The sequence below is a fragment of the Ambystoma mexicanum genome, chromosome 5p, assembly GCF_040938575.1.
Source record: "Ambystoma mexicanum isolate Mex_15411 chromosome 5p, UKY_AmexF1_1, whole genome shotgun sequence".
Classification (NCBI taxonomy): Eukaryota; Metazoa; Chordata; class Amphibia; order Caudata; family Ambystomatidae; genus Ambystoma; species Ambystoma mexicanum.
In genome coordinates, this window is record NC_090930.1 from 405,439,243 (window position 1) to 405,451,542 (window position 12,300).

The 12,300-nt window shown below is 45.8% G+C and overlaps 1 protein-coding gene across 4 annotated transcripts in view; it reads left to right on the top strand.

The window, feature by feature from the left end:
- The window catches only part of ARHGEF6 (Rac/Cdc42 guanine nucleotide exchange factor 6), a 3,277,165-nt gene that overhangs the window by 2,176,217 nt on the left and 1,088,648 nt on the right, over nt 1-12,300 (top strand). The gene's annotated exons all lie outside the window — the stretch shown is intronic.

Genomic DNA, 12,300 nt, shown 5'->3' on the forward strand with positions numbered 1-12,300 from the left:
CACGCTATTTTTCACACAGCGGGTGTCCGTGTTTGTCGGTGCCCCTTTGCACCTCATTTGTCCTAGAGGGCCACTGTATGGCCCATTCATCATGGCTGTATATGGGTGCTTTTTGTTAGTGCACATTTTGGCGCACATTTTTTTCAGTCGCATGGGCGCTACCGCCTGCTTTCTTGTGGCGTACTTGTTTGGCCCTGTGCGCGTCTTTGACCATGCGCTGGTTTGCCCTATTCGTTTCCATGAATACGGGTTGTAGGCGAGCGTGTGGGCGTTCCGCGCACTTGCCTCCTGTACTTCCCCCGTGACACCCATATTTTCACGCGTTGTTCCCCATCCCGAGTGTTACTACCCGTGTTCCGCCTACTTTTGTGATGTGCGCCACGCTATGTGCGATTTCGCAGTGGCCGTGGCGCACGCTGTTGGATGACCTGTGCGCCGGCGTGCGCGGCGCACATTTTTAGCGCACATCCAATGTTTTTCTCGCGCACGGACTTCCATGAATCGATGTGCGCTAGTTTCCCTGCGATTTCCGCACTTGCACTGCGATTTTCGCACTTTTACTGTGAATCGCATGTTTTGGCACCACTGTGCGGGAATTTTCGGCGCACATTATTTCCATGAATCGACCCCAAAGTCTGTTTGGCAATCAAAATATTTCAATGCTGTTATAGTATGAGTACTGTCTCTCAAATAAGAGGGTAATTCTGATACTAATGGGCGAATTATATTATCCAGGTATTCAGAAATCCTTTCTGTGGCCCAGCCTATCCCACTCATAATTGATCTTCCCTCCGGTATCTTCTCCTAGGCCTTATGTATTTTTGGTAGAAAGTACATGGTGGGTATACTAGGTTCTTTCACTGATAAGTACATTCTCTCCTGGTCCGTGATAAGACCCTGTCAGTGCCATTTTGAAATATATTCTTTTAATGTGGTAGTCACTTCTTGTTTCGGGTCACCGCTAACTGTGCAATAACATCCAGGGGTTTGTAAATGAGTATTGGCCATATGGTTATAGTCCTCACGATTCATAATAACAATATTATCCCCTTTATCTGCCTCTTTAATTACAATGGTGTCACCCTTCATCAGGTCATGCAATGCTGTGTACACCTGATGATAAACAATCAGTGGTCTTTAAATTCATCATCTTTAAAGACAGGCGTGTGACAAACAGGTGACTGACCTGTATGCTATTTTGAATTAGGGGTCTGAGGATACCCTTAGCCAACCCGTCAAACGACAGTCCTAAAGTTGTATTTACCCACACAAAGGAATCTATAAATAAGTAAAAAGCGTGGTGAGCTGTAATCTCCTCAAGTGTCTTATTTTGTATGGACATTACATGACACACCGCTGCTGATTGTCAAACCATAACAATGGCTGAGTGTTGATAAGAGAAGAGGACACTGCAGCCTTATTCTCACCACGAGGGAGCACATACATGCTTTTCAATCCAAAAGAATAATCGAGAAGGACCTACGACATCAATTTGTCAAATTGGAGTGATTGTCAAAAAAAGAAATTAACAAATATTGGGAACAAGTAAACATGAAGAACTATCCTCAAAACGATAAAATACCAAGAGGTTTGCGAATCCTGATCTTCCCAGATTTTAATCATCCGTTATATAGTGATCTGGCTGAGTTATGGGAAGATAATCTTAATAAAGGATCCAAGGTGGTGATGGAGCTCCTTGTGGAGTATGTAACACGAGAGCCTACCAGAGTTGTAGAACAAATTGAAATAGTGAAAAAAGACATTGCTGAGATGAATGCATTGGAAACAACCAAAAAGAAGAACTTTGAAATAATGTATGACATTCTGAAATAATACATAAATGAAATTAAGTTAAGGAAATTTAAAAATACTTTCTGGATGACAAAGATTACTGTGAGGATCAGGTTTATACATTACAAGATAAATATAATGAATCCCAGAAAGTACACTCTAGGTGGAGCACCCTGGCATCATCACCAGTCAGTGAAGATGTGGACTCTGAACCAGATGTGGAAGGGACAGTGTCAAGGCGAAGTCCGTCCCAACGCGGAAGTAGCAAGAACTCCTACCTCCCCTTGACGGTCTTGGCGCCTGGATTAGCTGAAGCACAGGTCACCGCAACCCCCACGGGGAAAGAGGGTTAGGGTCCACGGATTGGATGGGTTTCGGGATGGTAGGATAAACGGATTGAGGGTTAGGGAGCTGTTATGGATAGGGAGGGGTTTTTAGGGTTGAGTTGTTCCCAGACTCTGACCTTCTGAGCCTGGACTACCTTCTCCTTGGTAGTTGCCTTTGTAACTCCTTGGGCATTCATTCAGTCATGCATTCTTACCACATGCATGCTTTACCCTCAAACTGGAACCCAGCACTTGTTCACCACATTCACAAGTTTGCCCCAGTTTTGGGATTTTCTGTAAACACAATAGTCTATCGGGCTTCAATATGCAAATAACGTCTGCCCCTTGTTACGGAACACCACAAGTAAAACATATATTCTGACACATAATGCACTTAGCTCTAGTGTTCTGGAGTGTTCCAGTGCGCTTCTTCCGCCCGCCGGCTCCGCAGACTGTGCGTTGCGAAACGATCTGGTCGTTGTCAGTAGCGGCTCACTCCTGACAAAAAGGGAGAAAATTAGCTTTGCCCTTTCACGCCTTGTGGCTTTTCACAAGTGCTCGCTACTGCGAATACAGCATAGAATGACCCGCAACAGGCGAGTATACTGCTACGTTTTGCACCCGCAACTGGCGAATGCATGTCACATGCAAGTTTAGTGGGTTAGTTAGTTTGCGAACTTTCGCGCATCTCCCCCGCAGAGTAAGTTTCCTCAAAAGTCACTGGCAAGCGGAGTCTCTTTCCAGTGCACACTTCCCTCTGGTTAACTTTAAAAAGCAGGCAGGGTACTTATCTTTGACATCGCGGGGCCCGAGGGTGTGTCCAGTGGCGAGGGCGGCCCCGCGAGAAGCTTCGCTGGAGCTCCGTGAGATGCGTCCTCTCGGCAGCTGAGTCGAGCACGGACAAGCTTTCTGGGGTTGCGCATGCACGGTAGCTTCTTCGCGCATGCGCGTTGTGTCGGGCGTTGTCCTGGGCGTTTCCTGGGCTGCTGGAACTGCAGTTTCAGGCCCGGGGCTGCTGGGAAGCGTAGTCTTCCTGGTTTTCTGAGTCCTGCAGACCTTGTACCCCTACACCAAGTACATCTGCAATGGGGACAAAGGTGGCAGTGACTCAGAAACGTTCCACCCACAATCCCTGCAACCACCCTGCCTTTATTCTTACCATGTGGGCGTAATGCAGGCCGTGAGTTTCTGACAGTACATCCCCTCCCCGCAGAAGGGCCAGGTTTTGTGGGATGATTGTGATGAAATAAACGTACCAATCTAGGGGCATGCACATTGGTGGCAGGTTCCCAGGACCTATCCTCAGGACCAAATCCCACCCAATCAATCAAGTAATGAAATCTACCTCGTCTCACTCGTGAATTCAGTATGGCCTTAACTTCGTACTCTGGGTACCCTTCTATGAGGACAGGTGGTGGTTTTTCCATGCGCATATGGGGCTTTGCTGGTTTTAGGAGCGCTACGTGAAATACAGAGTGAACCCTCATGTGGTCTGGAAGGCGAAGTCGCATCGCTACTGGGTTAACCACTTGTGTAATGCGAAACGGGCCTATGAAGCGGGGCTGTCAATTTTCGGGAACCTGAGAGGTGCAAATGTCGTGTTGAGAGCCAAACTTTATCACCCACTTGATAATCCGGGTTAGCACGGTGCTTTTTGTCAGCATACTTCTTGGTTGTGTTCTTGGCTGTGATCAGGTTTTGTCGGGCCTTTTTCCAGACCTGCTTTAACTGAGCCACTTTGGTTTGTACTGAGGGCAATGCATCCGGAATTCGTTCTCCACTTGGCTGCACGAATGGATTGTATCCGCAAGTCATGAAAAAAGGAGAATATCCTGTGGAGGCATGTTGAGAATTGTTATAGGCTAGTTCTGCTAACCACAAGAGTTCAACCCAACCCCCTTCAGTGCCGTGTGTAAAACAGCGAAGGTACTGTTCTAGCGTCTGATTCAGTCGCTCAGTCTGTCCGTCGGTCTCGGGGTGGTAACTACTAGACAGCTGCAACTGTATTCCTATTTTCTTACAGAAATGCCTCCAAAACCTTGACGTAAACTGCGTTCCTCGGTCCGAGACTATGTGTTGTGGTATTCCGTGCAGGCGAACGACATGTTGTAGAAAAAGATTTGCAAATTCCTCCGCCGTCGGCTGGCCGTTACTGGGTATGAAGTGAGCAAGTTTAGTAAATGAATCTATAACTACCAATATCGTGGTTTGACCCTGATCCGGGGGCAATTCAACAATGAAGTCTAATGATATTGTATGCCACGGCTGTGTGGGAGTGGGTAAAGGTCTCAATAGTCCTACTGGTTTCCTATGATCTGTTTTATTTCGAGCACATATTTTGCAATTTGCCACATATTCTCGCACATCTTTGTGTAAGTTGGGCCACCAATAGTGTCGTTGCAGTAGTTCTTGTGTTTTGTGCACCCCCGGGTGACCAGCCAGTGGGGAGTCATGGCACCATTTGAAGGCTTGAGCCTGTAGACTCTTAGTCGGTAAATACACTTCTTTGCCTTGGAACGGTATGCCTTCTTGTAAAGAACGTTTTAACTGTGGGTTTTCCCAGTGAAGTAACTCATTCGCTGTCATGGCATTCCCCACCTGTTCCAGCAAGGTATTGATCACGCTCCCTACAATCTTGGTTAAGGGCACAATGGGTTTTACAGCTTCCTCAGGTCTAGGAGAAACCGATGATTCCGGATATCTGGAAAGTATGTCTGCCTTCTTGTTCTCCTGTCCGGGACGGTATGTTACCACGAAATCAAAGTCTGCAAAATACATTGCCCATCGTAATTGCCGTGGAGTGAGAGCTCTTGCCGACTTTAGGAACTGGAGATTGCGGTGATCCGTCAGCACCGTTATGGTGTGTCTTGCTCCCAGCAAATAGTGCCTCCATTCTGCAAAAGCCGCCTTTATGGCTAGTAGCTCGCGATCTGCAATGGTGTAATTTTGTTCTGCAGAGTTAAGTTTTCTTGAGTAATAAGCGACTGGGTGTAAACGCCCTGATTGGTCTCGTTGCGATAATATCGCTCCCAACGCATAGCTAGAAGCGTTCGTTTCCACCAGAAATGGTAACGTTGGATCCGGGTGTAACAGAACGGGGGCTGTAGTGAACGCCTCCTTTAATAACTTGAAGCTGTGTTCTGCCTCCGTATCCTACACAAACTTTTTCCCTTTCTTGAGCAGGCGGGTAATGGCTAAGCTTTTCTCCGCAAACCCCTGGATAAACCTTCGGTAGAAGTTTGCAAATCCTAGTACTGACTGTAGTTCCTTGACATTCTGCGGGGCTGGCCAATCCAGAATTGCTTGTACCTTATGCATATCCATTTTTACGCCTTCGGGAGAGAGTATGAAGCCCAAGAATTCCACTGTGGTGCAATGAAACGTACATTTTTCCAATTTAGCGAACAGATGGTGTTCTCGTAAACGTTGTAAAACGGATCCGACATGTTGCACATGTTCTTCCTTATTCCGAGAGTAGATCAGTATGTCGTTGATATAAACGACGACAAAAATGTCTAGAAAACCACGTAGGACTTCATCCAAGAAGTGTTGAAAGGCGGCGGGTGCGTTACAGAGACCGAATGGCATGACCTGGTACTCATACAGTCCAAATTTCGTTCTGAAGGCGGTCTTCCATTCGTCCCCTTCACGCACCCGCACCAGGTGGTAAGCACCTCGTAAGTCCAACTTGGTGTACATTGTGGCTCCTCGTACTTGATCCAACAGGACTGGTATCAACGGTAGGGGGTACCGATTCTTGATTGTTATGCGGTTTATCGCACGGTAGTCGTTACACGTCCTGAGATCTCCAGTTTTCTTCGGAACGAAGAATAACGGTGAAGAAACGGGAGAGGTAGAGTGACGAATAAACCCATTCTGGAGGTTGGTGTCAATATACTCTTTGAGATGTTGGTTCTCGGATTCCGTCAAGGCGTAAATCCGGCTGCACGGCAGGGCGGCTCCTGGTTCCAGATCTATCCTACAGTCAAACGACCTGTGCGGTGGTAAAGTTTCTGCCGCCTTTTTACTAAAAACATCCTGAAACTCTTGGTATTCTTGCGGTAATCCCACTAGCGGCTCTCCTTTGTTTTCCTGTGTGGCCCCTAGAACCTGCACCACCTGTCCCAATTCTTTAGTGCACTGTGTACGGCAGAGACTAGAAGAGAAACACACTGTTCCACGTGCCCAGTCAATCGCCGGGTTATGTAACGCCAGCCAAGGTAGCCCCAAGATGAAACCAAACTGGGGGGCGGCGATGAAATCAAATTGAATGCACTCTTTATGCCCTTGGATGTTCAAAATCATCTCCCCCGTTTGCTGTGTCACTGGTCCTGATGTCAACAAAGATCCATCGACTGATCGAACCTCCTCATGTATGTTCTTAGTGGCAACTGGTAAACCCAATTTAACAGCATAATCAGAGTCCACAAAGTTACCGGTTGCCCCTGAATCCACCATTAACGTGACGGCTTGATCCCTTTGGCGTGTCTGAAGTATTCCAGTAACGGTAACATGGGCTTTGTGTACCTGTGTCACGTTACCCAATAAATGCTTGGGGGCACTGTGATGATTTTGGCTCGGCAGATCCCCCCCCCTCCTTACTGGCGAGCGTTGGCGTTTCCCGGCGAAGTGGAGTTCTTTGGTTTAGCCCCACATTCCTTCACAAAGTGTCCTGACTTGCCACAGTACATACACAGCTTTTCTCTTCTGCGTTTCTCTTTTTCTTCTTTGGAGATCGGTCCGCGGATCGTTCCGATTTGCATGGGTTCAACTTCCGAAGTCTTCTCTGTTGCTTTCGAACCAGGTGCAGCTCTTGGATAATCCACTCTTGTCGAATACTGTTTGGTCTCCCATTTACGTCTGTCTTGCTTCCTTTCTCCTTGCCTGTGATCTAAACGTAGGGCTAACTCTATCATTCCCGTGCAGGTGGTTGGTTGCGGGTCCACCTGCACTATCAGGTCTTTCAACTCCTCCCTAAGGCCTTGATAAAAAAGGGCCAGTCTTTTTTCATGGGGCCACTCTGCTTCAACCACTAATCTATTGAATGTTGTCACATACCAAATGAGTTCCCTACTTCCCTGCCGTAAGGTGAGTAGCTCTCGGTCCCGAATCAAGGAGGCCGCCTTCCTATCAAACATTTTACCAAATTCCTCCTGAAATTCCCCCCAATCATACAGTAAAGCATCGTCTTGTTGTACTAGGGGGGTAGCCCATGCCGCAGCATCCCCCGTGAGATAGGAAATCACGAAGGCTGTGCGGGACTGGGCCGAACGAAAGATTGATGATTTAGTCAAGAAATGCAACTGGCATTGGGTCATGAATATGGAGAATTTTTGTGGGTCTCCCCCGTACCTTTCTGGGGTGGCTAAGGGCATGGGCGGCTCCGTGGTCACTTGAACCTGTACTGGGGTTGGAGGAGGCCCATCTGGCAGGGGTCTACCTTGTGCTGTGATTTCCTGCACACGGTGAGCTAATGTAGCATAATCCTGCCTTGTCGCTTCTAAGGCATCTTTTAGTTCATGTAGGACGCGAGCTAAGTCTTCCATGGTGCCGGAGTTTGTGCTACTTGGGCGTGTGAAAATACGTGGGTCCGTGCTTCTGTGTAATGCTCACCTGATTCCCGCAGAGGCGCCGGTCTTGACTGGGTGAATGCCGTATCTTCAAAGGTGATGTGTAACACACGGTTGGCTCTTTGGGCTGGACCTCTGTGCACTGTATGTCTGACTCGAAGAGTAAGATGTCTGCAGATAGAAAATATGGGATTAATGAACTGGGGTTATTGGGTGCCTCTCTCCTCTTCCCTTTCTCTTCTCCTGTAGAACCCCAAAGGTTAACACCCTCACCTTAGGTAAGTGAACGCCGAGCTCTCCATCTGCCTCGGGGCAGGGTGCCGTAACCAGTTTCTTCACTGGATAAGGGTGCAGGCTTCTTGACCTCAGAGGACTGCTGTCCGTCGTTAACTGCACGAACGGTAAGTTCTGGGCACTTCAAATGTCTTAAAAGTCTTTTGTAATGATATCTCTTGTTTTGCAGGGTTCCGGCGATGGCGGATGGCGGGCTGATGAGAGTTGAGGATCGAACCCGCGTGAGGAATAGAAGCGCCTGGAAGCACGTAAGTAAGCGCTTGTAGCCTGCTTCACGATGCGCACTAACTGTCCCTTTTATCTTGCAGGTACAAGTTCGGAGCTTTAGAGAAGCTGAAGGGTGCTGGAATACCCACTGGATTCGGTGTGGGAAGGAGTAATGGCACGTGAGTAATAAAGTTGCCCAATGTCTTTAAACGCACCTTCTTTTGTCTTTCAGATGCGGGATGCAGCGCCGAAGGCCTCCGGAGCATGCGAAGAGCTGGTAAGCTTTTGTCTTTCAGATGCCGGAATGCAGTGCGAAGACCTCCGGAGCATGCGAAGAGTAGGTAAGCCTTTGTCTTTCAGATGCCGGAATGCAGCGCGAGGCTTTGGTGACAGCCGATGGACCAGGTAAGAGATGCGCTGCCACTGAAGACCGTAGTGCTAACCTGTTCTTTCTTTGTCTTTACAGGTGCTGCTGAAGACTGGATTCCAGGATGGTAAGCCATTGTTCCCTTAGGCCCAGGATCAGAAGCAGAAGACACGATGAGCGTTCTGCTGCAGAGAATGCAGAATAACGCAAAGCAAGATTCATCCATCGGGTGTGGTTTAAATAGCCTCCTGTAGTGCTTAGGTGTCTCCTTCCACAGCCACGCCTAGGTAAGAAAAGAGTTCCTGCTTTCCAGAAGAGTTCCAGTGTTCTGAACCTAGGGAGTGGCTCCTGCCCCACCCAACAGGAAAAGTAGTCCCAAACAGAAGAGGATCAGGGGTTCAACTGGCAGGTAAGTAAGCAGCATGGTCTGCTGCAGGTAAGTCCACCCAAGCATTATGAGCCCGGCGCTTCCAGCGCTGGGACTTGGCATCTTTATGAGCCTGGTGCCACTGGCGCCAGGACAGGGTCCAAAAGGTCCCAATTGGGACTGGCTGGCACTCGGAACCGGGGTTATGGAATCTCCTAACTACAAAGAATGTTTTTTTACATCAGATTGCAAGGAACAAAAGAGGAAATGTATAAAACAAGTCAGATTTCAAGTTCCTCTCGTCTTCAATGCTACAACTCTGGGGAGAGGAGGAGGGGCAGGAGGGGAGGCAAGAGGAAGTAACAAACAAAACACTCACAGAAATTCACTGAGAATGACGAGGGCAAGTACCAAAGTACTAACCCAGAACAGCAGATGAATCTTGTTGTCAATCTATAGTAGAGTTTTGACTACTGCTGAAACAGCGGTTTTAAACAAAGGACTGTCTTTTGCGCCATAAGTCTCCAGTGAACTAATTGATCTGCAAATTTGTACACAAACAGAAAAACAGAAACACAAACAGAAACTTAAGAAATGTTTTGTCATTAAGTTTATACAAATAAGACAGCAAGAAGAAACAATACAACCAAGTGATTTCACAATTAGAGATATTGGAAACATACACTTACTTTCAATAATGAATGAGGATGCAAATATCGAAGTAATGGACACACTAAAGGAATTGATCATTAGACCTAGGTATTTGCCATAGAAGAATTGAAACCCAGATCGGAATTTATCCCAACAATTCCAATGGATAATGTAATTGATGCTTTTCAAAAAGCGGTGGTTGAGGATATCAATAAACTAATTTATAAAAACACTCAAAGAAGAAACAAAGGTCAAAATAATCTCATAAGAATACACAGCATTGCACAACCTAATCTAGATACCATGGTAATTAAACGAGTCAGATAAAAGGGGTAATATTGTTATTATGAACCGCAAGGACTATATCCATATGGCCAAAACTCATTTACAAACCCCTGGATGTTAGCGTACACTTAGCGGTGACCCGAAACAAGAAGTGACTACCACATTAAAATAATATATTTCAAAATGGCACTGACAGGGTCTTTATCATGGATCAGGAGAGAATGTACTTATCAGTGAAAATACCTAGTATACCCACTATGTACTGTCTACCAAAAATACATAAGGCCTATGAGAAGATACCGGGGGTGGGGGAGACCAATTATAAGCAGTATAGGCTGTGCCACAGAAAGAATTTCCGAATACCTGGATAATATAATTTTCCCATTAGTATCAGAATTACCCTCTTATTTGAGAGACACTACTCATACTATAACAGCATTGAAATATTTTGATTGGCAAAAACAGACTACATTTTGGTGACTCTAGATGTTAAAGCCTTGTACACCTCGATCCAACATGAATTGGCAATAAGAGAAATTGACTATACATTCAATAACAACTCAATGGCCCTCATTATGGTAAATCCGCCGCCACCATTGTTTCCATACCGGGTGATCTCGAGTTCTGCAGGCAGAGGTGTCATTCCCGCCAGGTCTGACCTGGCGGGTTTAACACCACCAGCCTGCAGGCGGACTTGGAAACACCGGCACCATCAACAGATGGTGCCGCCGGTGTTTCCACTTCCCCATTCCCATTGAGTCAGAATGGGGATTTACCGAATTCCGCCTGTGGAATTCCCGGGTCACCAGGGTCGTAATGCCCCGGTAATTCCAGGAATCACGGAGGCGGAATGGTAATACGAGTCCGGCGGTAACCTGTCGGAATTTCAGGCACGGTGACCGCTGGACTCGTAATGAGGCCAAATGTCATATTTTGAACATGTGAATATGTTAAAATAAATGCTGAAGGTTATGCTGGAGCATAGTACGTTTCTGTTCAATGATTAATACTTTCAAAAAATAAAAGGAGTAGCTATGGGTGCTAAATATGGACCTGCCCTGGCGAATCTCTTTATGGGCGAATTTGAACACAAACAAGTCTATCGTGACGTAGAATTCAATTAACATGTTTTAATGTGGCGTAGGTACATCGAAGATATACTGATGGGATGGAAGGCCAGCCAGACGGGTTTGGATGATTTTGTGAATAGACTCAACAATAATGATTTTGGCCTCACCTTTACTCAATATACTGATAAGGAAAAGATTGACTTTCTGGGTTTAACAATATACGCAGACGGAATTAGACTCAAGACTTGTATATACCGGAAGGAAACTGAAGTAAATTCCATATTGTATGCCACAAGTTGCAACGGGAAATCAGTCATTAAGTCAATAGCCTCATGAGAAATTTTATTGGTTAAATAAAATGTCAACATTTAACAAACAGAACATACATTAATCCTATCTGAGAAATTCTTTCTCAAGTTCATTCAGGTTCCTACTTCTTCCTCAGATTCAAGGCCCCGATTGTGGAATGCGTCACCTTCCCTTATTTCTGTAAAGATTTGTTCCACCAATTTAAGTACATCCAGTGTCTGGCCAATTTTATCGACCATCATTAATCGTTCCCACCACTCCTCCTCTATGCTAGAGTCGAGTGGTACCAATGAGGTTTTCAAGTATATGCTTCTCAATCTGTGAAGTTTTGGGCAGGAAAGTGCCAAATGCCTAGTTGACACTATTATTTCCTAATTTTTACAGAAGCGCCATATAGTATCTTGTTCACTAATCTGCTTTCTTAGAGACTGCACTTCCTTTGATGGTAATAGATTGAGTCGACAACGCATCAAAAGATCACGATAGTGGAAAGACGAGAATCTTTTCATATACAGAGGTATATAGTTCAATCATTTTTTTTTCCCAGATAAAGTTACGACAGTGTCTATTTTCGGCCTTTAGTGTGTCTGTTTCGGACCAGTCCCTTACAGAAGATATGGACAGATTTAATAGAGAATGTCATCTTTTGGATACAAGATTTTTGGAAAGGGGTTACTCCTTGAATTGTATCAAGAAAGCCAAAGAAAAAGCATACAGTATGAGACAAAAAGAAAAGAGAAGGAACCAATTTCAAGGAACTATGAAATTCATCACCAAATATTGTAGTGTGTTAGGAAGGCGTGGTATCAAACAATGAAGCCAAACACAAGTGATCGCAGTTCAAGGGTGTTTATTGAACGTCAGTGGGTTGGTTGAACACCTATCGCAACCTAAATCTAAGGATGGGAGCAAGCTACATCTATCAAAATAATAACGCAGTCCTAGTGGAGTCTTTGTCAAAATAAAAGGGCCTATACTAATAAACCTATTGCCAATCCTTATTTCTAAATACAAATGGTGTGGGACAACAATGTATACAAAAAGAAAAGTGTTCAAGAAAAGA